Here is a 25,379-nt window from a genome sequence, read left to right as displayed (position 1 = left end):
TCCTCTCTAAACCACGGGCTCTGAGGGGGCAGCAAGCCCGGATCCTGCTGACAGCTCCGTCTGCACCCGGCGTGGTTCGCAGCACATGGAGGCCCTCGGGAAGTATCCGCTAGATATCTCGGGGTGGGTGCAGGATGGGGGCCGGGTAGCCTGAGCTGACAGCTCCCAGGAGGGCCCCACACTCTGGGGAGGAGGCCCCAGGGGTGGGGGGTGGGAAGGGAGGGGGCGGAGCAGGCTGAGGGGCAGGCTGGGGAGGGGGCTGGGGAAACTGGTGGACCCTGGGCCAGACCTCCCCCAGGGCCCAGGCACAGCACCAGCAACCAGCGTCCCCCCCTCCCCAGGGTCGGCCCAGAGCAGAACCCCATGCTGGCCTTGGGACTCGGCCCAAGGGGCTGCTGGGCCCTGCGGCAGCCTCAGCCCCAACCTGACCTCCCGTGCAGGGGGCGAGGACATAGCAGCCCTCAGGGGACACGGCCGTCTCCTCCTGTCACAGGGCACAGCCCCGCCTACTCACTCAGAGCCTGAACTGTGGCCACAGGCAAGGTTGCCCTCGGTTTCCGCTGCTCCCCTAAGCACCGCCCCAGTCCCAGCTCCCCACCCTTCATTCAGCATGACCATCATGCCTCAGTGGCCCCCAGGCTTTTGCCCCAAGAGAGTGGGCAGGGTGGGGAGAAACTGCCCTGCTTCTCTGAGCTACATTCAGTGGGGAGATCCCACATTCTGGCCCCCTCATGTTACGGGTGAGCGGGCCACCAGCTCTCACAGGTTCCCTCCTGCAACCTTCTCTGCCTAGAACCCAGCACGTCTCTGGGTAATGCACTGGGCCAACCCTGAGGACTAGGGCTGTAGGGTGGGAATTGGAGAAAGTACACCAGCCTAAGGATTGGCCCCAGCACCTGCCCTCATCCCCTGCCTGCCTCTGTTTCCCCTTGCTTCTTCACCCCAGCCTGACCCTTGACATTGGTCTTGGGCATCACTCTCGCTGGGGCCAGCCTCTGGCCTGGTCCTGTCCCAAGATCCTGTTGCCTCCCTGCCCAGTCCAACCAACCCACACTGGCCCTGTGTGCGCCAGGCAGATACCTGCTCGCTCCAGGCCTCAGTTTCCCCAACTATGCAAGCCTCAGGCTGGACTCTGTTGTTTTCACTTGTCCAGAATTCTGGAAACAGCCCTCAGGGCGTGCTTGGAGCAGAGTCCTACTCCATCCATCCTCGGGGTTGACACAGAGCTAACTTTTACCCGAGCTCCAGGGAGGCAACACCCAGGCCTGTAATCCTCACTGTCCAGGTCTGTGGAAATGGCTGAGCCAGGCTCCTCGGAGCCTGTGTGCAGCAGCCCTAGGCTCTTGCCAGAACTATCAGACAGGTGTGCTCTTTCTGAGGGTGTCAAGCCAAGGCTGCTGGGGGCCGTTCTGGGAGATGGGGGAGGTGAATTCTCATTTATGTTGTTTCAGCACCTGGATCTAGCTATTCCTGAAAGCAGCCTGCCTTGGCTTTTTTTTTTTTTTAATGTTTCATGAGCCAATGAATTATTTTTGCATATGCTGTATGGGTTGGGTTTCCTGCCACATCTCACTGGTCAGGTTCTGACCCATGCAGAGGACTGATGTCCTGACCTCTATGCTGGGATGAACCAGGAAATTTTAAACGTCCAGGTGGAGCCAGTTGAGAAAGGACACCGGATCCTGTTCAGGCTTCCTCCTCCATTCTAAAAGTGAAATAGCACAAGGTGATCCTTCTAGCACGAGGCGTCCTCAGAGTGGTGACCCACCCTCCCTGTGGGCCAGTTCCTGGGGCTGCCATCCCTACCCCCACGGAGGGCAGTCGGGGTGGGGGGAGGGATGTGCAGCCTTCCCCGCCCCCTTCATGCCCACTCTGTGCCCACAGGACTCAGGGACCCTGACGAACCACAGTTGAGTGGCCATCGCAGAGGCGGGAGAGGCCAGAGGCGCGACCAGGGCCCCACACTGAGGAAAGGGGTGAACCAGGGTCTTAGGGTGCTAGGGGTTTGCCAGGTGAGAGAGCCGGTGGGGGTAACTCGGGTTCAGAGTCCCGCAGGAGCCACGCTCAGGGGAGCAGCCAGTGACGCTCATAGTGGGTCCCGGCCACGGGGTGGGCGCTGAGCCGAAGCGGAGGGCCCTGCTCGGCCTTGACCCTGAGGTCTGGAGCGGAGGAGAGGCGCGTGGGCAGGGCCGCCCGCGGAACAGGAGGCCCCGGGAGAGGAGCGGGAAGGGCGCGCCGCGCGGCCAGGACGCCCGCAGCCCCACCCCGCGGCCCGCGCGCCCCGCGCTCCTCCGTGCGGCCGCGAGGGGGCGCCGCGCCGCGCTGCTCCGGGGCCGGCCGCCAGCGCACGGCGGGCTGCGCCCGGGACCGCGCTGACAGCGGGCGGCGGGCAGCGCCCCGGGTCCAAGGCGCCGCGGCTCGCAGCGGGCGCGGCGGGCGCTGCCCATGGGCCGGGCCCGGGGTCCGGGCGCGCCGGGAGCCGGTGAGTGGGGGCGCGGCCGGGCGGAACACGGGCGCTGCGGGCAAGGGCGCGGGGCTGCGGGTGCCGGGGAGAGGCTGCGCGCGGCGGCGGGGCGCGGGTGCCGGGGCGGGAGGTGCGGGACGGTGAGCGGGCGGGGACGGCGGGCGTCCGGGCCGCTGCGCGGGCGCGGGGGTGGGGGGGCGCGGGCCTGACCCGGGGCACAGGTGCGCGCGCGGCTGACTGTGCGCGTGGCCGGCCGGCCGGCGGGCCCGGGAGACGCGGCGCGCGGGAGTGTGCGGCCGGCGCGGCGGAGGCGGGGGGCCGCGGCAGGGGGCTGCGGGTGCGTGCGCCGCGGTGGTGGCGGCGAGGCCACCCGCGGAGGGCACACCCCCTTGGCCGCCGCCGGAGCGAGAGATAAGCCCTGCTGAGCGCCCCCCGCCACTCCACTCGGGGTGAGCAGCAAGCTTCTGCGGCCGCTCGAGGGGCAGGAAAAGCCAGCCTGGACCCAAGGCCTCCTCACCCCGCACCGGACCTCAGTTTCCCGGTCTATGAAATGGGACCAGCTTGCTTGCTGGGTGCTTGTGAAGAAGGAGGGGTGTTGTCTCTGAAGCTGGGCTGGGACTGAGGAAAGAATGCCAGCATCAGAGAGCCTGCAGGGACCGTGGGGTCAGCTTGGGGATCTGAGTGTGTGCCTCGGTCAGTGGCAGCAGACAGAGTCGGGGGACCCCTCGCCCACTCCTCTCTGCGTTCAGGGAGGGAAAGGCAGGCCTGGAGGGGAGGTGGTGAGGGGTGCTCCCAACCCTGCCACATGCTGTGTGCCCGGGGCAGTGTGGAAAGGGCGGACAGGGAAGCTTGGGGAAGTGGAGGGGCTCACCCCAGCCCCTTCCCTCCTGCCTCCTGGGCCGCGGGAGGCAGATGTTCTGCTGAGCCTCAGTACCCACAGAAGTGCCCTGGAAAGATTTACCCGTGGGCAGGAGCTGTGTCTCCATCTTTCAGTAGAAGTAACTGAGGCTTAGGGAGGTGACAGGACTTATTCAAGGTCACAGGACTAGGAGGTGACAAAGCTGGATTTCCAGCAGCGGGAGGACTGGCTCTACCAGTCCGGACATTGTGTCAGGTGCCCACTCACGCACCCAGAACATTCACGGAGCCCCAGCTGTGTGCTCTCTGCTCCCAGCCCCAGGAAGTGCTTAGGGAAGCTGAGCAAGCAATCAAAGAACAACCCGAGCTCCTGGCAGAGGATACCTGCTAGGAAGAAAATAAGACAGGGTTATTGGGGGCAGAGGGAGACTGTGGTGGGGGCCTAGCCTTATCCTGGTCAGGGAGGGTCAGGGAGAGTCCCCGACCAGTGACCACTGGCTGGGATGCAGTTGCAAGGGCAGAGCCCACTGGAAAGGTTTGAGGGAACAGCAGGTGCGAGGCCCCTGAGGCAGACACAGGTGGTGGGTGGGAGGAGCTGGGGCAGAGCCAATGAGGAGTTCAGTGAAGTTTGGATTTTCCTCTGGGTGCCGTGTGGTTAGAGTCTGCGTGCAGAAAGGATTCCCCGGAGGTGGGTAGAGAGGACTCACGGGGCAGGACAGGGAGCAGGGAAGAGGCTGCTGGAGTCTGCCCGGGATCTTCGAGGAAGAGCCAACCCACCCGATGTGGAGGCACCCCCATGCCCGTGGGGCTGCAGCCGCCTGGAGGCTAACTCCCTCCTTGCAGGGCCAGGAGGCTTGAGGAGGGCGGTGTGTTCTGCAGGTGGTGGGGTCATCCGCTCTGGTGGACAAGAGAGCCTGGTTTGGGCTCCAGCATTCAGTGCCCCACTCCCTGCATGTCCCGAGTGGGTCCCTGCTGCTCTCAGACTTCCCTGTGTCCAGCGGGAGAGGGGCGTCCGCCCAGAGTTTGCAGAGATGGGACGGGATGCTGCTGGATGTTTGGGCTGGGTGTGCAGGCTGCTCTCGGCGCCCCTTCGACATGTCCGCATAAGTCTTTGAGCAATGTTCCATTTCTCGTATTTTGACCCAGACCTAGAGTCAGCTCCAAGAAGCCTCGCATGCCTTTTAGTGGCGGGTGGGTTTCAGAAACTAGAATCTGGACGTTAGATGTGCTCACCTTGATGTCATTGTCTCTAGGCCTTCTCAATGCACCGAGGCAAGACATCTTTTTTTTTTACTAAAAATTAATATTTTCGTCTTCCTCCCACACTAAGAACCTGGTTCTCCCCAAACATCAATATAGGTAATCATCTGCATGGCCTTAGAATACACCCCACAGAGTTTTAGAGTCACTACCTCCGAATCACTGCCTCCCCAAACCTACCTGGTCAAGGTCAGGATGTCTTTGGGTGCATAGTCAGCACTGCGCCAGTGTGTTATCAGTTTGATGATGCCAATAGCCTCATCTGTTTCTGTTTGCATGCAATTTGGGTTTTTTTCCTTTTAGTCTTTATGATACCATTTTATTTTTCGGGTGTGTAAAACATTTACATACTTTTTTGCTTTTTGCAATTAAAAATATCTCCTTTGCAGTCCATAGAGACTCTCCTTATTCTTCCGGACAGCTACATCACACTTAACTCAGCCCGTGCTCCACGGATGGACGTTTGGCCTTTTTCCGGGCTTTTGTTATTCCAAACAATAGGGGAAAGGATAACCTTGCACATATGTTGTTTGCATTTGCGGAGGTGTATCTTTAATTCCTAGAAGTAGGAGTTAAGGGCTCCTGGGTGGCTCAGTCAGTTGAGCATCTGCCTTCGGCTCAGGTCTTTAGCTCAGGGTCCTGGGATCGAGCCCCGTGTCGGGCTCCCTGCTCAGCGGGGAGCCTGTTTCTCCCTCTCCCTCTGCCCCTCCCCTGCTCGTGCACGTGCTTGCTCGCGCTCTCTCTCTGTCAAATAAATAAAGTCTTTTAAAAAGTTAGAAGTAGGAGTTAATATGTATTTATTTGTTAGCTACTCCCAAATTCCCCTCCCCCCCCAGCAACCTATGACATTGTGTGCTTCTCCCCCAAACTGGCAATTCTCAGAGCCCCGGGAAATGGGATTTCAGTGCATTTTAATTTACGTGTCTGTAATGAGTGCCACTGGACATCTGGGTGTACGTGTTCGAGTCATTTGACTGTCTTTTTCTGCGAACTGCCTGTCCGTCTATTTTGCCTGCTTCCTATTGGATTTGGGGTCTCTTTTTTTTCCCCCTTGGATTTAAAAGTTTGTTTAAATACATATTAGGGAGATTCATGTTTTATCTTTATTATCATTGCAAATGTGTCTCCCAAGTTTTTAAAATTTTGTTTATGATAGGTTTGGCCATTAAAACCTTTCTATTTTTGATCTATTTGATTTAATCTTTCTTTTATTACATCTAGATTTTAAATCCTCATTAGAAAGGCTGTTCTTACACCCAATGGTATGGAATCTCCCCGTGTTTCCCAGCACTAGTTTGGGTTTGTACTCGGTTTATGGGTCCAATTGACTCTTTTTCCAAATCTCTCTCTCTCTATCCTGTCTTTTTGAAGAGGCCGTCTTTTCCCCAGTGATCTAAAATGCACCTGTATCATATAATACACCCCCGAATGCACTGGACCTATGTCTGGGCTTTCAAGTCTGTCTCACTAGCTCTCTCTCTTCATGTGCTGGTCCCCCGTGGCGGAAATTGCAAAGGTGCGTCGAGCACGTGTGCACATGTGTATGCATGTGTGTGTGAGCCGCAAGGGAGGCTTTATCCACAATTATTGCAATAGGAGGGAGAGGTTGAACTCAGCTCCCGTTCCTGGGTTTGACTATCTGGTGGGGCTAGTGGTCCTTCCCCTCTGCTTTTGTGTCGGGGCATCCTAGCTATTCCTGCATGCGGACGCTCTTTTTTCTTGGGATCATATCGCATTTACAGATGCTCTTCAGGGTAATTGACACCGTTATCAAGTTGAGCCATCTTATCCATAACCAAGGAATGTGTGTTTAAGATGGCTTAGTCTTTGGTTTGTTCAAGACTACCTCTGGGAGCATTTTGGAGTTTTCCTCACTTTTTTTTTTTTTTTTTTTTTTTTTTTGGTTAAGTTCATTCATGGGTACTTGGCTTGTTTGTTGCTATTAATAATTTTTTTTCTTCCGTCATATCTTGAATGGGTCATTGTGTGTGTGTTGTTTTGTGTCTATCTACTGCATTTGTTGTTAGTTTCGTGTCTATCTACCTCATTTGTTGTTAGTTTCATCAATTCTTCTAGAGAGTTTAGGTATGCTGTCATCTGAATATTGAAATAGTTTTACTTCTTCTTTACTGATTTTTATGCATCTACTTGCTTTCTCTAATTAAATTGGCTAAATACCTCCAATTCAATATTGAATATTGAATATAAAGGAGCCTCCTTCCCTTGTTCCTGAGCCTAGTAAAAAGGCCTCTAGTCTTCCCCCGTTAGGAGAGATGTTGACTTTAGGATAGGGGATAGGGAGATATATGTATATGTACTTGGGAGTATACCTTAATTCCTATTTTATTAGGTGGCTTCTTAAAATCAGGAATGAATATTGATTTTCGTTGAAGACATATACGGAGATAGTTATATGATATTTTTCCTAGCACTATGAATGAGCTGAATCATATATATTTTTAAAATATGGAATGCTTCAAAAATAAAATAAAATAAAATAAGGAATGCTTCACAGATTTGCGTGTCATCCTTGTGCAGGAGCCACGCTGATCTCTTTATCGTTCCAACTTCAGTATATGTGCTGCTGACGCAAGTACAGTAAGATGAATCATATTAATGAATTTCCTAATTTTGGGTCCAGGATGAGAGGATAAGGCAAACAATAAGACACAAAATTTATTAAATATGAACATTAAGCCATCTTTGCCTTCCTAAAATGGAAGCCACTTGGGCATGATATATGATGTTTTAATATGGTTAGGTGAGCCGTATATTTGCTGTGTAATAAGTTACCATAAACTCAGTAGCTTAAAATAGCACACATCCATTATCTCTTAGTTTCTGTGGACCCGAAGTCCAGGCATGGCTTTGCTGGGTTCTTGCTGGTGTTGGCCAGGACTGGGTCCTCATCTAGAGGCTCAACTAGGAATGGATCTGCTTTTCTATTCATGTGGTTGCCAGCAGCATTCACTTCTTTCCACGTGCCTGACTGAGAGCTTAAATGTTTAGCTGGTGGTTGGCTGGAATCTGTCCTCAGCTTCTGGAAGCCTCCCGCAGTTACTAGGGACCACCTGTCGTTCCTTGCCCTGTGGGCTTCCTCAACACGGCCTCTTGCTCCATCAGGCTAGCAAAGAATCTCTAGAGTAAATCTAGCAAGACAGAGTCTTATATAACAGAATCACAGAATTGACATTCCATTGCCTTTGCCATATTCTGTTGGTTAGAGGAAAGGTTCCATCCAAACTCAAGGGCATGAATGCTGGGAGATAGGGATAGTGGGCCCTTGAGAGTCTGTCCAGCACGATGGCGTTGGAATCAACTTGCTACTATTTATTTTCACTACGGTCTCCCCAGTCATTCCTTGGTCTGATATAGTGTTGCTTCTGATGGCTTCTTCCAGAAGGACTCGTCAGTACAACATTCCCTGGTTTCTTTCATGTTGAAATGGTTTTCTGTACCCTTGGTAGCTGAAGGATAGTTTGGCTGGTTATAAGATCCCGGCTCATACTTGCTTTCCTTGCATTTGTTATAATGTTGCTCTGGATTGTATTGCTTACACGTTGTTGTCAAGAAGTCTGATATAAACACACTCTTCTTCCTTTTACGAGAGACTTGATCATTTTTTTCTGGAGCTCCAAAGGATTTGTTTTTTTTTCTTTACCTTCAAAGTCTAATCATTTCACTAAGAAATATCTTGGAGTTGCCCATTCAGTACCAGTTTTGTGGTGCATTCAGGGGAGCAGTTGAATATGCAGATTCAAGTCTTCTTTTCATTTCCAGAAAGTTTTCTTGGAAAATGATTATAATGTTAATTATGTTGTTTTCTTCCAATGCTATGTCTGTACACTAGATCTCTTTTGCCCATCTTCTGTATCTATCACTGTCTACATAATCCTCTTCACTCCTATCTTTATTTCATTTTGGTTTTGTAGTTGTTTCATTCCCTCTCCTCAATGAGCTTTATTAAAATTTCAGTCAAATCTATTCTCCCTATGAGAGCGTCTGGTTTAGTCTTCATTTCTGAGATGATGTGTTTTTTATTTTCTCTCCTGAGTTTGGACAATTCTGGTTTCATGTTTACCTTTTTTTCTGTGTGTGTGTTCATCTCTGTTTTGAGTTTTCAAATTTATACTTAAGGTGTTTTGTCATATCTCAGAATGCTTTCTTAAGGCTGCTCAAGTCAGGATGCTGTGTCACATTGTTCCCCTGTAAAGTGGTTTGTGGGGAGAATGATTGTCAGCTCCTTGTATTGCTTTTGTATAGATATTGTCTTTTACCTTCTGTTAACTTAGAATTGTTTTTATGTTTGCAGGGACTGCTAATAATAGACAAATGTAGGCTGGCATTGGGTTTTGGGTAAGGTCAGGTTTCTTAGCTCAGGAATGTCCTCTTGTGTTGGTTTCAGGAACTGCATACCCTTATTTAGAGTGCTACGGGATGCAGGATGGTGAGCTGTCTGCTGAATTTACCATTTGCTTTTGCTTCTGTAGGCCCTTGAATTCCCCATGCTGTCCATTTACCACCAACCCTCTACAGGCCTACACCTCTGAGGTACATCCTCTAGAAGCTGGGCGTTTCCGAGACAGCCAACTCTGGTCCTGCACATTTTCTGTCCCTTTTGAGCTCTAGGCCTGAGTGTGGCCCATTTTATTTGCTCTCCTGGTCGATCTGCATTTAGGTGGCTGCCATTATCTACAGGGACCTGGAGATGTCCCCAAGCTTTTTACTCTGAAAGCTTCATGCAGAATGGTGCACCCCCCACCTAGATCCATTCCTCATTAACACCCGGAAGCACGTGCTTTATCTAGGCGCTCACAACTTCTGCTGAAACGTGTGAGAGCAAGTATAGCTGCACCTCCTTAGAACAAGGACGTTCTCCAGAACCTCAATTCAGGAATCACACTCAAGAAATGACGTTAACACAGAAACCTCTCTCATATACAGTCCGTAGTCAGCTCTCACCAGGAATGTCCTTTGGGGCCTTATCTTTGCATCCGGGATCCAATTGATGATCATGCATCACACGTGTTTGTGTGTTTACTAGAGACTTTCCATCCACCACCGTCTCTCCGTATTGTTTGTCTTTCCTGACGCAGGTCTGTAAGGCTTCACATCAGTTTTCTCCCATAATCTGAATTCGTTGGACTCTTTCCTCAAAACTGGATTCAGACTCGGTGTTTTGGGTCAAAGTTGTTTTAAAATTACAGACAGGGGTGGTATCTGAGAAGAGAAGCCCGCCTTCCACCAGTCTGTCCTGTGCCCTCCTGGGGGCCGGGTAGCCACCCATGTGGTGTGGAGAGGGGCTGTGGGGAGGAGAGGCCAGGGCCCTGGGGCTGCAGGCTTTCCTGGGGTGTCCTGTCTCAGTTTCCCCTCCCACCCTCCAGTCATCCCTCCTTGTCCCCTTCCTGTCCCTGTCACTGCGCCCTCCCACTGTGCCCTGGGTCGCCTGGCCTGTGCATCTGGCTCTGCCTCAGGGGGGCTGCTTCTTTCAGTAAAGGTGCCCATCATGCCCCTTCCATGCAGACCCCCCCCAAAGATTCCTCAAGGAACCAAAGGTAGCAGAAGGCCGGGGGTTGAACCTGCTGCTTCCTCGCTGGGGGATGCCTCTGGGTTCCAGACACCAAATGGGGCCCGTGATGCCAGTGTCTGGTACAGAGTAGGCTTCCAGTGTGTGTGTGCATCTCCATCCCTTCTTGGGGACCCAGCATGCAGCCCTCACTTTCAGTAATGATAGCAGGAGGGGGGCCTGGCCCTCCCTTGCCCAGCAGAGCTCCCTGGGCTCGGGCCCTGCAAAAGGGAGCCTGCTCATGCATGCCACGTCTGCCTCCCTGACTTCCTTAAGGCCTCACTACCCAGGCCACCACCACCGAGGACGCCCCACACCACTGAGCCACATAAACTCAGCCAGGAAGAGTCTGATGGACTCGTCTGTGAAAGGCCCGTGACTAGGGGTGGGGGCTGTCTCAGTTGCATTCGTTTTGAAGAAAGCTACCACCAGCCCCAGCATTGCCAGTTAAAGGCCTTTCCGTCCTGCCCCACGGGTCATCCTAGTTGGTGAATCCCTGCTTTACATGCACCAGATCTCCCCAAGGGGGGGAAGGAGCACAGCCTTTAGAAATCAGCGCAACATTGCCCCTGCAGTGTAAAGATCTCCTTTATTTATTTGGTCAGCAGATGGTTCGTTTGTTTGTTTTTAAATCCAAAGAGCATTCAAAAGCAAAAGAGTTTGGTCAAATAATAATAATGATAATTAATAATAATAATAATAAAATGAACACTCTGATGGTTCAAGCATCTGTGCTTAGGGCCAGTGGCCTCAGGAACGTCTCCCAGCAACTTCCATCTCCTTTCTAGATGAGAAAACAAAGGGTTGTGGGGACGTAAGGGGACCTCACTGCGTCACCCAGCCCAGGCGGGCCTCGAGCTCGGTCGATGCTGTTCACGGTCTGAGATGTTACAGTCAGGGCTGCCTTTGGTGGTGACACCTGTCTGCTCCTTTTGTCTTTATGGGGCCCCACTCTCTTCTCGGCCATCCGTCTGTGCACCCATCTGACCACTGGACACACATGTGCTACGCAGCCAGGAGGGCCTGCCTGTCTGAGTGCTTACTGTCTCTTTATACACATTATCTCACGAGAAAGGGAAAATAAGTAAAACAGAAAACAACAGAGAAAAACACCCTTCGAAAGAATTAATAACATTGATACATTCTTAGCAAGAGTTAACTAGGAGAAAACATAAGCTACCCAAACCCTGCAGACGTTAAAGGGATAACAAGGGATTTTTATGGTGAACTTCAATACCCATACCTTTGATAAAAGGGACACATGCCTTGAAAGACATAACTTCCCGAAACTGACGCAAGGAGAAATAGAAAATCTGAGCACGACTCTTTCTGTTAAAGGAATTTAATTTATCATTAAAAAGCCTTCCCAGAAGGGACACTTGGGTGGCTCAGTCAGTTAAGCATCTGCCTTCAGCTCAGGTCATGGTCCCAGGGTCCTGGGATGGAGCCCCGCATCGGGCTCCCTGCTCAGTGGGAAGCCTGCTTCTCCCTCCCCACCCCGCTAGTGCTCTCTCTCTCACTATCTCTGTCTCTCTCTCAAATAAATAAATAAAATCTTTAAAAAAAAAACTGAGAAGCAAGCAAGCTATATAGTAGATTGCTTAGGGAAACATACTTCTGAGATAATTTCTTTTCTTTAGGATCTACTCCCTTAATCACGTCCAAATCTATAATACAGTGATACCGACTAGTCACCATGCTGTACATGACACCCCCAGGACTGACTTAGGTTATAATTGGAAGTCTATACTTTTTGGCCCCCTTCTCCCATTTCGCCAACCCCCACCTCCCCTCTGGCCATCATCTACCTGTGCTCTGGATCTATGAGTTTGGTTTTCTCAGATTCCACATATAAGAGAGATTAGATGGCGTTTGACTTTCTCTGCCTGACCTATTTCACTTAGCATAATGCCCTTGAAGTCCATCCACATTGTTGCAAATGGCAAGATATCGTTATGTTTATGGCTGAATAATACTCCATTGTCTACATATATAGACCACATCTTCTTTATTCATTCATCTATGGACACTTGGGTTGCTTCCATAATTTGGTAAATAATGCTGCTATAAACACAGGGGTGCATGTATCCCTTCGATTTAGTGTTCTTGTATTCTTTGGGTAAATACCTAGTAGAGTGATTGCTGGATCATAGGGTAGTTCTGTTTTTAATTTTTTGAGGAACACTGTCTTTGAGGATACTTTTTTCCACAGTGGTTTCATCAGTTTGCATTCCCACCAACAATGCGCGAGGGCTCCTTTTCTCCAATTCTCACCAACACTTGTTGGTTCTTATCTTTTTGATTTTAGCCATTCTGACAGGTGTGAGGTGATATCTCATGGTGATTTGTGTTTCCCTGGTGATGCGTGATGTCAAGCCTCTTTTCATGTGTCTCTTGGCCATCTGGATATCTTCTTTGGAGAAATGTCTGTTCTTGTCTTCTGTCCATTTTTAATTTGTTTTTGAGGTGTTGAGTTGTATCAGTTCTTTATATATTTTGGATACTAACCCTTTATCAGATGTGTCATTTGCAAATATCTTCTCCCATTTTGTAGATTGCCTTTTAGTTTTGTTGATTGTTTTCTTTGCTGTGCAGAAGCTTTTTATTTTGATGTAGTCCTAATAGTTTATTTTTGCTTTTGTTTCCCTTGCCTCAGGAGACATATCTAGAAAGAAATGGCTCTGGCCAATGTCAAAGAGGTTTCTGCCTGTGTTCTCTCCTGGGATTTTTATGGTTTCAGGTCTCACATTTAGGTCATTAATCCATTTTCAGTTTATTTTTGTGTGTGGTATAAGACAGTGGTCCAGTTTCCTTCTTTTGCATGTAGCTGTCCAGTTCTCCCAAAACCGTTTGTTGAAGAGACTGTCTTTTTCCCTTGGCATCCTCTTTCCTCCTTCGTCAAAGATTAATTGACCATATAATTATGGATTTATTTCTGGGCTTTCTATTCTGTTCCATTGATCTATGTGTCTATTTTAGTGCCCATACTATATTGCTTTGATTACTACAGCTTTGTAATATAACTTGAATATAACCAGGATTGTGATACCTCCCATTTGGGTTTTCTTTTTCAAGATTGCTTTGGTATTTAGGGTCTTTTATGATTCCATACAAATTTTAGGATTGTTTGTTCTAGCTCTGTGAAAAATGCTGTTGGTATTTTGATAGGGATATTTAAATGTGTAGATCGCTTTGGGTAGTATAGACATTTTAACATTTGTTCTTCCAATCCATGAACATGGAATGTCTTTTCATTTCTTTGTGTTGTCTTCAATTTCTTTCATCACTGTTTTATATTTTTCAGAGTGCAGGTCTTTCACCTCTTTGGTTAAGTTTATTCCTAGGTATCTTATTATTTTTGGTGCAATTGTAAATGGGATTGTTTTCTTAATTTCTCTTATTGCTGATTCATTATTAGCATATAGAAATGCAATGGATCTGTACATTGATTTTTATCCTGCGACCTTACTGAATTCATTTATTAGTTCTGGAATTTTTTGGTGGAGTCTTCAGGGTTTTCTCTATACGGTATCATGTCATCTGCAAATAGTGGAAGTTTTCCTTCTTCCTTACTAATTTGGATGCCTTCTATTTCTTTCTCTTGTCTGATTGCTGTGGCTAGGATGTCCAGTACTATGTTAAATAACAGTGGTGAGAGTGGACATCCCTGTCTTGTTCCTGACCTTAGGGGGGAAGCTCTCAGGTTTTCACCATTGAGGATGATGTTAGCTGTGGCACACCACATTTTCTTTATCCATTCATCCATCAGTGGACACTTAGGTTGTTTCCATATCTTGGCTGTTGTAAATAAGGATACAATGAACATGGGGGTGCAGATATCTTTTCAAGTTAGTGTTTTTGTTTCCTTTGGATAAATACCTAAAAGTGGAATTGCTGGATCATATGGTAGTTCTATTTTTAGTTTCTTGAGGAACCTCCATACTGTTTTCCACAGTATGGAAATTCCACCAATTTACATTCCCACCAAGAGTGACAAGTGTTCCCCTTTCTCCACATCCTTGCCAACACTTGTCATTTCTTGTCTTTTTGATACTAGTCATTCTGACTGGTGTGAGGTGCTATCTCATTGTGGTTTTGATTTGTATTTCCCTGATGATGGGTGACGTTGACATCTTTCCATGTGTCTGTTGGCCATGTGGATGTCTTCTTTGGAAAAACATCTATTCAGATCCTCAACCCATTTTTTTTCAAGTTGAAGTATAATTAATTATTAACCATTAATTAATCATAATTAATCCATGTTAATTGGATTGTTTGTGGGGTTTTTTTGCTATTGAGTTATATGAGTTAGATAAAATATTTTTAATGAATCTTTTGAAATTCCAGATAGTGGGAATGGTGGAAGTGGGGTGGGTAGGGAGGATAGCACAGGTGGAAGATATGGAGGGATTGATAATATTTCACGGCCTGACTGGGTGGAGGCATCCAGGCATCTAATTTGTCATCATGCTTCATAACTTATGTGTTACCAGTAACCTTTTCATGTAGCAAACATTACATAACAAAAGCACTTTCAGTGAAAGCTAAAATGTTAAAAAGGAGGTCTCACATTTTCTTCCCACATTCCTCATGTTGGTCTGCACTCTGGGGACACACCGTCCCCTTGGAAGACCACAAAGTTCATCAAACCACGGGACACCAGGGCACTCCCCTGCAGCGGGCCCTGGTGTGGGGCCCAGGGCATCCCTGAGCTCATGCCTGGGTGAGGGAGGGCTGCAGCTGGGGTCAACTCAAGGGAGGCTCCCTGGAGGAGCCCATGCCCCTGCTGCTCTAGAAGAGTCAATCAAGAGTTGGACAGAATGTGTGTGGTCAAGTAGAAGGGGAGGAAGGAGCAAGGGTCCAGCCCCCCCCCCCCAACTATCAGAGACCCTGGCGCTCAGTGCCTGCTCTCTGTATCTTGGCTGTAAGCGCACTGAAATTGGTTACAGCGCCATAACCTAATTTGTCCCCCCTCCTTACGCTCACTGTTTGCAAAATATAAGGGCAAGGGGGATTGTGGACAGGCACTGGACCACTGTCGCCGCCACAGTGCCTCACAGGCTGGGAGTGCAGCATGGGGGTGGCCGGTATATGGGAGGACTCTGGGCCTTCTTTCCCTCTTAACCAGCAGACACAAACACGAGAGAAGCAGGCAGAGGGGCCAGGAGGGAGGAGCTGGGGCTCTGGACTGGGTCGCACGCCCAGACCCACCCTGGGCAAGTGACTGGGGGGGAGGTGGCTGGTTCTGATCCTCAGAGAAGGCTAACCACACATCGAAGCCCCTGTTGGGAGGCGAGATCTCCTTGTGATATATCCCCAGGAAAATGGTGGAACTCCCCAGCCCTTTGAGGCTTAGCGGTGGTGCCCATGAGTCCCCCAAGGGCGCCGTGTCTGGACCACATCGGGGGCGGTCACGGCTCAGCGGTTCTGATGCCAGGACTGTTCGGACAAGCCCCTTCAGGATAAGATATTGCACACTCGGTGGTTTGTGTGAGTGTGTGCAAGGGTGATTGTGGAAAGCGTTAAAGACCCCGAGATGACAGAGTGGCCTGTGGCTTGAAGAACAGTTTCTGCATGAACGCAGCCAAATTGTATTAGCACTTTGGATGATGAAAAGGGCTTTAAGCGTCTGCATGTTGCAGTTCTGAAATGCTTGCCGGGGAAAGTGCCCTTATATTTTGCAAACAGCGAGCGTAAGGATGGGGGACAAATTAGGTTATGGCGCTGTAACCAATTTCGGGAGCGGCACCGTTGACAGATGCACATTGCATGTAATAAACTGATCAGCACAGTTGCCAGTCACCTTAATGAGGAAGCCTGCATCCCCTCCTGCTGTGTCTTCATCCCCTGCGTAGCCAGGGAGGGCAGCCCAAGGTCACACGGCACCCATGCCCTGTGGGACTTTCAGGGAGAAAGTCACAGACTTTCCGTTTGTCCTTTTTTTCTTTTTTTAACTTTTTCTTACAGAAATTTTCAAAAGCTTAAACGTATAGAGAATAGGGCAGGGGCGCCTGGGTGGCTCAGTGTGACTCTTGATTTCAGCTCAGGTCATGATCTCAGGGTTGTGAGTTCAAGCCCCGTGTTGGGTTTCATACTGGATGCTGGGTGGGGAGCCTACGTAAATAATAATAATAATAATGTATAAAGAATAGGGCAAACATGAACCACCACCATGTCCCCATCTCCCAGCTCCCCTACTACGGCTCATCTTCCTCGTCTGTGCCCTCACCTTCTCACTTCCCTGCCAGGACTCTGATCTATAGAAGCATCGTGCAATTGACACACCTAATCATGAAATGGGTAACAGTTTCATAATGTTGTTGAATAGCCAGCCCATAATCAGATGCCTCAGTTACTTCAAAGGTATCTTTTCACACTTGGGTTGTTCAAATCAGGATCAAAGCAAGCTCCACACATTGCGTTTTCTTCTAGAATAGTCCTTCTTTCTTCCCCATTCCACTTTTTTGTTTGTTTGCTTGCTTGCTTTCCTTTGTTCTGTTTAGGTTTTTGGGGGTCTTCGATCCATTGATTTCCTAGAGAAACGGGGACATTTGTCCCGCAGAGTGGCCCTCGTTCTGGATTTGGCTGTTTGTCTCCTTGTGGCATGTGGAACTTGTGGGTAGTCTGATCTAGAACAGCACTGCCCGGTAGAAATATCACAGAGCCCTGTGAGTAATTGGAAATTTTCTTGTGGTTACATTTTTTTGAAAAAAAGGTAAAATTAAGATTAATAATCTATTTTATGGAACACAGTATCTCCAGAATATCATCATTTCAACTTGTAATCAATATGAAACTTACTCATGACATACCCTTTTTCATGCTGTCTTCAAAATTAGATGTGCAGGGACGCCTGGGTGGCTCAGTCGTTAAGTGTCTGCCTTCGGCTCAGGTCATGATCTCAGGGTCCTGGGATGGAGCCCCGCATCAGGCTCCTTGCTCAGTGGGGAGCCTGCTTCTCCTTCTCCCTCTGCCTGCCACTCCCCCTGCTTATGTGTTCTCTCTCCCTCTCTCTCTCTCTCTCTCAATCTGACAAATAAATAAAATCTTTTTAAAAAATCAGATGTGCATTTTGTGCTTACCACAAATCTCAGTTTCAATGTTAAGTTTTCATCAGAAATAACTGACCTGTATTTAAATTTCATAAAAATTACAGTTGAAAAGTAAAAAAACATCCTTAAACGTTTTCTGAGAGCTGTATCAAATATCAGAGGTTATGAAGTTATTTTTTAAACATCTGTATAATTGACATACAATAAGCACTCATGAGTCACATATGTAAACATATGTAAACACTCATGAAACCATCACCACAATCAAAATAATAAATATATCTATCCAGCTACTTTCACTCAGCATAGTTATTTTATTATTTTTAGATATTCTTTATTTATTCACAAGAGACAGAGAGAGAGGGGTGGTGGCAGAGGGAGAGGGAGAAGCAGGCTTCCCACTGAGCAGGGAGCCCGATGCAGGGCTCGATCCCAGGACCCTGGGATCATGACCCGAGCCGAAGGCAGATGCTTAACTGACTGAGCCACCCAGGCGCCCAGGATAGTAATTTTAAAGTACATCCATGTTGTTGTGTGTATTGAAAGCTTCGTCCCTGTCATTGCTGAGTAAGATCTCTGTTGTATGGATATACCACAGTTTGTTTCTGTGGTGGCAGCATTCTAAGACGGCCCCCAGGATTTCCACCCCAGGTATACACACACTGGATAATCCCCACCCCTTGAGTGTAGGAGGGACCTTTGAATATGATGAGATTTTAGGTAATTAGTCAGCTGACTTTGAGTTACTGAAAAGGGAGATTCTTCTAGGTGGGCTTGACCAAATCAGGTGAACCCTATAAGGGGAACAGAGTCCTTCCTGAAATCAGGCAGGTTTGCAGCCTGAGAGAGCTTGTTCTTTTGGCTTCGAAGAAACAAACTGTCATGGTCATCAGAAGGTGGGTGGGCTCTTAGAGCTGAGGGTCTCAGTCTTACAAGTGCAAATTCCTTGAGGGTAGAAGAGGATCCCGATATTCAGATAAGATGACAGCCCCTATTGACACCTGATTTTGGCCTGGTGAGTCCCTGAACAGAGGACTTAACCAAAATGTTCCAGAATCCTGACCCAGAGAAACTGGGAGACTAGTTTATGTCTATTTAAGTGGTAATTGCAAACTAAATTTGTGGTATTTGTTACACAGCAATAAAAAACTAATACATGTATCCCTTGCATCTGCTGATGGACAGTTGGGTTGTTTATGCTTTGGGACTATTATAAATAAAGCTGCTATGAACATTTATATGCAAGTCTTTGTGTGGATATATGCTTTCATTTTTCTTGGGTAAATATTTGGGAGTGGTATGACTAGGTAATATGGTAAGTTCATGTTTATTTATAAGAAACTGCCAAATTCTTTTTCAAAGTGGTTGAATCATATACATTCGCACTAGTGATGTATGGAAACCCCACTTGCTCTACATTCTGTAGCTTTGCAGTAAATTTTAAAATTGGGAATGTGAGTCGTCCAGCTTTGTTATTCATTTCAAGATTCTTTTGGCTCTTCAGGACCCCTTGCAATTCCATATGAATTTTAGGATGGGTTAGGATTTCTGTTAAAAAAAAAAAAGTCATTGGAATTTTGGTAAGGATTGCATTGTATATGTAGATTGCTTTGAGTAGTATTGTCATTTTTAGGATATTAAGTTTTCTAATCCATGAACATGGGATGTGTTTTTTTTTTTTAATTCAGACTTCCTTTCATTTCTTTTCAACAATATTTTATAGTTTACAGGATATAAGTCTTCCACTTTCTTGGCTAAATTTATTCTCAGGTATTTTCTTCTTTTACCATTGGGATGCTATTACAAATGGCATTGTTTTCTTAATTTCATTTTCAGTGTGTTAATTTCTGGTGTATGGAAACACAACTGATTTTTGTGTCTTGATCTTGTACCCTGCAAATGTACTGAATTTGTTTATTAGCTCTAGTAGTTTGTTTTTTTTTTTATGGGTTCTTTGGAATTTTGTCTATATGGGATCATATCATCTGTGAGTAGAGATAGTTTTACCTTTTATTTCTTTTTCTTGCCCAATTGCTCTGGCTAGAATTTACAATAAAATGTTGAATAACAGTGATGAAAGCAGGCATCCTTGTCCTATTCCTGATGGGAAGGTTTTTAACTACAATTTCCATTTCTTTGATAGATATAGGGCTATTCCAGTTATCTGTTTCTTGCTTCCTGGGTTGGGGTAGTTGGTATCTTTCAAGAAAATTTCCCATGTCATCTAAAGTGTCAACTGATTGGCATGAGGTTGTCCATGGTATTTCCTTATTATTCTTTTGATATCTTTAGAACTTGTATTAATATCCCTCTCCCAATTGTGATATTGATAATTTGTGTATTCCCTCTTTTTTTCCTGATTAGTCTGCCTAGAAGTTTATTAAATTTGCTGATCTTCTCAGAAAACCAGCTTTTTGTTTCATTGTTTTTCTCTATTGTTTTTCTGTTATATACATTGATTTCTGCTTTAAATATTATCATTTTCTTTCTTCTGCTTATTTGAGTTTCATTTGCTCTTCTTGTTCTAGTTTCTTAAGGTAGAAGCTGAGGTCATTGATGTGAGTATATGATTTGAGATCTATTTTTTCTAATATAGGCCTTTACTGCTGTAAAATTTCCTGTAAGTATCACTTTAGCTGCATCCCACATATTTTGACATGTTGTGTTTTCTTTTCCATTCAGATCAAAATATTTTTTAATTCCTTTATTAATTTTTCTGTTGCCCCAGTTATTTAGAAGCATATTTTTTAGTCCAAAATGTTTATTAATGCTATCTAATTTAACTCCACTATGGCCAAAGAACATACTTTCTATGACCTGAATCCTTTTCAATTTACTGAGATTTGTTTTATGGTTCAGAATGTGGTTTGTTTGGTTAAATATGCATGTGTATTCTGGTGTTGTTGTATGAAGGGGTCTATAAGTATAAATCAGATTAGGTTACTTGGTAGTGTTGCAATGTTAAATATTCTTCCTGATTTTCTGTCTACTTCTTCTGTCCATTATTGACTAAGAGGTGTTAAAATCTCAACTGCAGTCGTCATTATGAAATGACCCTCTTTATCTGTTATAATATTCTTTGCTCTGAAATCTGTTTTGTCTGATGATAATGTAGATATACCAACTTTCCTTCCTTTTCTCATCTTTTTACTTTTAACCAATTGTGTCTTTATATTTAAAGGGAGGTTCTTGTAGACAGCATCTGTGTGGTTCTTGCTTTCCTATCCAATCTGAAATTTTCTTGCTATTAATCAAGTTGTGTAGACCATTTACATTTAATGTGATCATTGACATTGTTTCATTTAAATCACCTTGCTATTTATTTTTTTTTAAGATTTATTTACCCATTTAAGATAGAGAGAATGAGCAGGGGAGGGGCAGAGGGAGAGAGAGAATCCCAAGCAAACTCCCTGCTGAGTGCCAAGCCTGACATGGGGCTCGATCCCACAACCCCAAGATCATGACTGCCCCCAAAACCAAGAGTTGAAAGCCCAACCGATGAAGCCACCCAGGTGCCTCATATTTTTTATTTGTTTCCTATGTTCTTTTTTCCCTTTATCTTTTTTATTAATTAATAATTTTTAATTTTAATAATTATTTATTTTATTAATTATTCAATTTTTAAATTAATTGGGTATTTTTAATAATCCCATTTTACCTCTTTTGTTGACTTATTAGTTATATTCCTTTGTTGGTATTATTTTAGTGCTTGATTTAGGTATCATAATATACATTGTATTACTTTGCTGCTGCTGCCTAAAACATTAAACCAATCTGGGCAGCATAAGACAATAAATATTTATTATTTCAGAGTTTCCATGAGGCAGGTTCCAAGGACAGCTGAGCTGGGTTCTCTCCTCAGAGTCTCACAAGTCTGAAGCTGGGGTCTCACCTGAAGCTAAGGTCCCCTTCCAAGCTCATGAGGATGGTGACAGAACTTATTCTGCTGCAGCTAAAGCTTCCATAGCAGCTTACTTCTTCAAGGACCCCAGGAGAGCGGTCTTAAAAACACCTTCTTTTAAAGAGCTCACCTGATTAGGTCAGGCTCACCAATGGTAACCTTGATTTGTTCAAAGTCAACTGATTAAGGGCCTAGTTATCTGCAGAATTCCCTTCACCTCTGCCATGTGACATAAATCACAGGAGTGCCATCAATCACTTTCACACTCAAGGAGATGGGAGGGGTTACACAGGGTGTATATGCCAGGGGGGTGGGGATTTGGGGGAGGAGTGTGCCTCTTAGAATTCTTGTCCCTGCAACAGTTTTAGCTTACCACAGTCTACCATCAAGTGATATTATACTACTTCACCTGTAGGATGAGGACCGTATGCCCGTATACTTCTGTTCTCCCTCAGCCTCTGTGCTCACACTCGTGTAACAATGCACCACAAACTGGGATGGTTTAAAACCACAGAAACTTCCTCTCTCATAAGGTAGAAGTCCAAAGCCAAGGTCCCCGAGGGCCATGCTTCCTCTGAAGCCAAGCCTTCCCTGCCCCCTCCTGGTTTTCTTGACCAGAAGTCTTTGACATTCCTCAGCTTGAAGCTCTTACCTGTATCTTCAAAATCACCTGATGTTCTCCTGCTGTATCGGTGTCTTCAAATGGCCATCTTCTGAGAAGAACACTGGTCCTATTGGATTAGGGGTCCATCCTACTCTAGTATGACCTCATCTTAGCTAATGCCATCTGCAGAGACCCTGTTTCCAAATAACGTCACATTCTGAGATACTGGAGGTTAGGACTTCAACATATTTTGGCTGGGGGGCAGAGGGGAGGGGAGACACAATTCAACCCATAGCAGTGCTATATTGTTGTTATATATTGTTGTCCACATACTTATAGACCCCCACACTACATTATTTTTGCTTTAAACGGTCATTTATATTTTAAGATATTTAAATGGAAAGAAAGTCTATTTACCCATGTGGTCCCACGTTCTTGATCCTTTGTGTAGATCTGGGTGGGGCTGAGGCTGAGCAGGCAGGTGCCTCCTGACCACCAGCGATGGGAGGGATGGAGAGAAGCCCGAGGGCCGCGTGCAGCCCACCACGGCCACACGGGGCCAGACACGCAGGGCCCCCCCGGCTCATCTTCTCTCTCCTGCATTTACTGCAAGTGTCCCTCTGGGGGCTGCCTGTCTCAGGCTTTGGGTTTGTTAACGAGGATGTTTTCCCTACATGGTGATCCCTCTTCCTTTTTGTGTCTTTCCAGAGGACACTGAGAGTTAGTGAAATCAAGAGGCCTGGGCTGGACTTCTGGGGAGCTGGACGCGTGCCGTTTCTCGACCTGGGGGTGTGTTTGCTTTGGGAGAACTCACCTGGCCAGACACGTCAAATGGGTGTGCATTTCAGGATGGCAGCTATACTTCAGTAAAAGTTAAAAAAAAAAAAAAAATGAAACGGGCACCTGGGTGGCTCAGTTGGTTAAGTGTCCGACTCTTGCTATCAGCTCAGCGCATGATCTCAGGATCCTGGGATCGAGCCCCACATCAGGCTCTGTGATCAGCAGGGAGTCTGTTGCAGGATTCTCTCTCCCTCTCCCTCTGCCTCTCCCCTGCTCATGCCTGATCTCTCTCTTTCTAAAATAAATAAATATATCTTAAAAAAAAAAAAAAGAAAGAAACAAGTAACTCACTAAGGCTGAAATCGAAGCCAAGGACCCCAGGGGCCCTGCTTGCGCAGGTGGATTTGGCTGTCCACTTGTGGCCAGTGTGGGGCCAGCATGGGGCCGGGCTTAGCTCCCTGGGCCTGTAGGCAGGGACCTAGGACCCAAGGGTGATGACATCTGTGAAAGGACTCTGCCAACTGTAAAGTGCTCGCACATGCCCATCTGAACCCCCAAATGGCAATCCGTCTTCCGACCGCTTTGGGTTGTGGAATTCATGTCCCAGAGCAGCGGCGGCAGCTCTGGTTTCAGGAAAGAGGTGACCCTGTAGCCATAGTGTGTCTGGAAGCAGCAGCCAGGCCTCCCTGGACACCAGCCTCTGCTTCGACATTTGTCAACTTGGAATCCGTCATCCCTGCCTTTCGTTAAACTCAAATGCACCCTCCATGCTTCTGCATGTTATTCTCTCTGCAGACTGACAAGTGGCTGGAGAGAGAGAGAGGAGACTGTGCATTGCCTTTCAGTGGACATGGCTGGCATGTCCCCGGCAGCAGGCAGGTGCGGCTCCAGCAGGTAGCCTCCTCCCGGCCCCGCAGGGTGACCCCCACCCCTGCCCACCCGAGGCGCTGCACTTCACACCCATCCTCGGTTTGCTCTCTCCTTTCTTTTTGGAAAAAAAAAAAAAATCAGAAATGCAGAAAGGGGTAAAGCAGAAACTAACACCACTCACTTCCCATGACATGATTAAGAGAATCCCTGTCGTCATGAGACACACTAGGGCATTTTCTCTGGGCACGTGGAGGTATCATTTTCTTTTGCGAAGATCCATTCATGCTAAGCAGAGCCTGAGTTAGAACTGGCTTTTCTCACTCCGTAGCTGGCAGACATTCTACTTGGAGTCTCTTGCCTTCCTCTGACAGCCGGGGGTATTCCCTTGAAGAGCGGCCCACACTTTGCTAACCAGCGCCCTGTTTCTAGGCACTCCTGGTTGTCAGCCCAGGGCACCTCTACTGATGCTTATACTGGCCCGGGATTGGGTCCCGAGTAACTGCTGGGTCTAAGGTCAAAGGCATTGATCCAGGCCGGCTTCGGCCTTCATGCGGTCCACCAGCTGCTCTTGGGAGGGTCCTCAAAGCCTCAGGCACCATCCATGGGGTCACTCTCTTGTGCTTCTCTGCCCATCTGGGGACCCTGGGCCCACTGATCAGCCCTTCCTTCCTGCACTACCCTGCTCCGGGCCTCCAGGACCCCGTCCCTGCACATTCGCCTGCTGTGCCCACCTCCCTCCACCCCTCTAATCTCTTCTCCCTACAATCTCCCTCATCCTCATTATGTCAACATAGTCCAGATAGGCATATTCAGCCCCTGTCAAGAGTCTGGGGCACTATGATTCTTTGTACTGCATGTGCAGAAACTTAACTCATTCAGACTTAAGCTCAGAGGGAGAACGTTGTTTGTGTCTGTAAATCAAAAGCCCAGGGGTGGACTTCAGGCATGGCTAGATCTAGGACACGGTCTCAGTCTCTCTTCCTCTCGGCTCTACTCTCTCCATGTGGGTTCCTTTTACAAGGAGGCCCCAGCCGCTTCATACATATTTCCTATGCTTTACTCGAACTGAGCAGAAAGACATGTTGCGATAATAAATGTTAATAAATGTTCCAAGAGCCGAGTCTGGGTAACATGTCTACCATGAATCTGTTTCAAAGGCTAGAGGGATGGATTGCACTGAGTGGCCGGGCCTGGATCCCATGCTCATCTCAAATCATTGTAGGCCAAGGTCATTCCTGGCCTGGGTGGCTGGCTACCAGGGCCATGTGCCCTTCTACCCCAGGCAAGAGACAGAGGACAAAATGGGTTTTGTTGACAGAAGAAGGAGGGACAGATGCTGGGCAGGAAGAAGCCACAGAGGCCGGTGATCTGGGCAGCTGCTGCCGGGCCAACCTTGGCTTGGAGCCCAGGGGCAAACCCGGTCTCCCTGTGGCACTCCGGCGCCAGCCGCACCCTGGCCTCGCTCGGCCCACCTGCTGCAGCTTGGCCAGGCGGATCATGCAGACACTCATCTGAGGGACCTTACGGGGGCTGCCGGAGCTGAGACGAGACTAACGACGGAGCCAACTAACAGCTTATTCCCTTGGGGAAGCTGCTAGGTGAGCAGAGCCTGAGCCTTCAGTGCATCCAGCTTGAGTAATAAGGGACTCAGGCAGACCAGCCCCAATGCCGGGTGGGAGGCAGGCCCCAAGAGGGAAAGGCCTAGGGCTGCTGAGCCAGGGATCCAATGTGCAGCTGGCCCCAAAGACATCCTTTCCCCTGGGTGGATGTTTCTGGAAGTAGCCCCAGTCGCTCTGTGGCCCGTAGGCCAGGCTCCCCATCCCTGCCTCTCACCCAGCCCCTCCTTCTTATTTTGAGGGTCTCCCTGCCTCCTCACCCCAGTCCCCCACATGCTGGCAAAGTTGCCATCCCCAGAAGCCCCTCTTGTCTGTAGCTCCCTCCTCCAGGAGGCCAGGTGGATCAAGGGGTGCCGGGAAGAGACTCAGGCAGGGCTGGCTTCTGCCAAGCCCCGAGAGCTGCCATTC

At 47.8% G+C, this 25,379-nt stretch overlaps 1 non-coding gene across 1 annotated transcript; it reads right to left on the bottom strand.

Moving 5' to 3' along the window:
- Positions 1 to 7,075: 7,075 nt before the first annotated feature.
- LOC123836487 (U6 spliceosomal RNA) lies at positions 7,076 to 7,179 on the bottom strand. The gene has a single exon (XR_006788970.1). It is a non-coding gene; the product is annotated as a U6 spliceosomal RNA (small nuclear RNA).
- Positions 7,180 to 25,379: the final 18,200 nt, after the last annotated feature.

This window comes from Mirounga angustirostris, unplaced genomic scaffold, assembly GCF_029215605.1.
Source record: "Mirounga angustirostris isolate CCGP_5_RB_7025 unplaced genomic scaffold, mMirAng1.0.hap1 SCAF_7, whole genome shotgun sequence".
NCBI classification, from domain to species: Eukaryota; Metazoa; Chordata; class Mammalia; order Carnivora; family Phocidae; genus Mirounga; species Mirounga angustirostris.
This window is presented reverse-complemented; position numbering and strand designations above follow the sequence as displayed.